Source organism: Arthroderma uncinatum, assembly GCF_011692745.1.
Source record: "Arthroderma uncinatum strain CBS 119779 chromosome Unknown scaffold5, whole genome shotgun sequence".
NCBI classification, from domain to species: Eukaryota; Fungi; Ascomycota; class Eurotiomycetes; order Onygenales; family Arthrodermataceae; genus Arthroderma; species Arthroderma uncinatum.
Window position 1 is genome coordinate 259,342 of NW_022983867.1, and position 1,691 is coordinate 261,032.

A 1,691-nucleotide genomic window follows, 5' to 3' on the forward strand; every position below is an offset into this window, starting at 1 on the left:
AATCAGAATAACACGCGCCATATGGACTCTTACAGCCTATACCATACAAAGAAACAGCATGGAAGTCAATAGCGATGGACTTTATAGTCAAGCTACCGAAATCAACAGAGCCACAAACGGGCATTCAATACAATTCGATACTTACAGTCACAAACAGACTGACGAAGTATACTTATTTTATACCATTTATTAAAAAGACCACATCACTAGAGACAGCATACATCCTATTATAACACGTCTTCGCAGACAAAGGATTACCAGACAAAATTATATTAGACAAAGACATAAGATTCATATGTAAATTCTAGATGACACTCACTAAAAGAATAGGGATTGAATAGAAAGCCTCAACAGCATATCACCCGCAGACAAACAGACAAAGCAAAAGGATGAACCAAATAGTGGAACAGTACCTGAGATATTATATTAACTACAAACAGGATAACTAGGTTTCACTACTACCAATAGCACAGCTCGCCTATAACGGAGCAAAGAACGCCTTAATAGATATGACACCTTTCTTTGTAAACTACAGAAGAGAAATAGAAATAATAAAAACACCAAAAGAAGGCAAGACGCACGCTTTAGAAGCAGAGGTTTTAGCAGAACAGATGTGCAAACTCTATAAACACCTATAGTCAGATCTTGAATTCTTGAACTACAGAATGAAACACTACTACAACTAACAGCACGTGGAAGCGCCAGACTTTAAGAAGGGGGAAAAAGTATTCCTACTTCAACGAAACATCAAGACATTAAGACCAAGCGACAAATTGGACCATAAGAAACTGGGACCATTCAAAGTTTTAGAAAAGATTGGGCGACTCAATTACAAACTTTAACTCCCAGACCATATGCAAATATACCTAACGTTCCACGTCTTATTACTCGAAAAAGCACCCCAAAACGCCAAACCATACAAACCAGAGATACAACCAGAAAATCAAGAAAAAGAATATAAAGTTGAAAAGATCCTAGACAAGAAAGTGATCAGCGGAAGAACTCACTACTTAGTTAAATAGAAAGGATATAACTTTTTGGAAAACACTTACGAGCCAGCACAATATCTTAAGAACTCACCAGGACTAGTCAAAGACTTTTACTAGAAGGTTCGGAAGCAGGAGAAGACGCTTCAAGAAGTTGATCAATAGAAACACCACTAGAGGACGGAGGACCAACAAGGAGTTCACTAGTAGTATTAAAAGAAGCGGCTTTATTAGACAACTCGACCTAACGCCGACGGAGCTCAAGATTGCAAGCTATCACAACTGAAAGCTTGTCTTGAGCCTTAGTGAGCTTTTCCTGGGCCCGATGGACCATTTGGATATTGCCAGCGACATCCATGTCGGAATTGCCAAGATGGTAAGGAAGCCAGGCCAATTCTTCAGCCTAAGGAGAGTCATCCACAAGACGGCCGACGCAAGGACAATCCTTACAAACACAAGAGGAACAACGTTTGCTGCGGGAATCCATCACAACACAAGGCTGAAGAGACCAAAAACAGTTATCACAACAAGAACGCGATAAGGAACCAGAATGATTGATGGCTGCTGCCAGAATCATACGCTCAGTAGCCCGGTTGCAGGGAAGATGGGAAGATTTCTTCATAAGGGAACGGGGAGCCATGATAAAGGAAGAAAGGAGACTTACCTAATAAAAAGGAGGGAGACACACTCGCTACTTATACACTC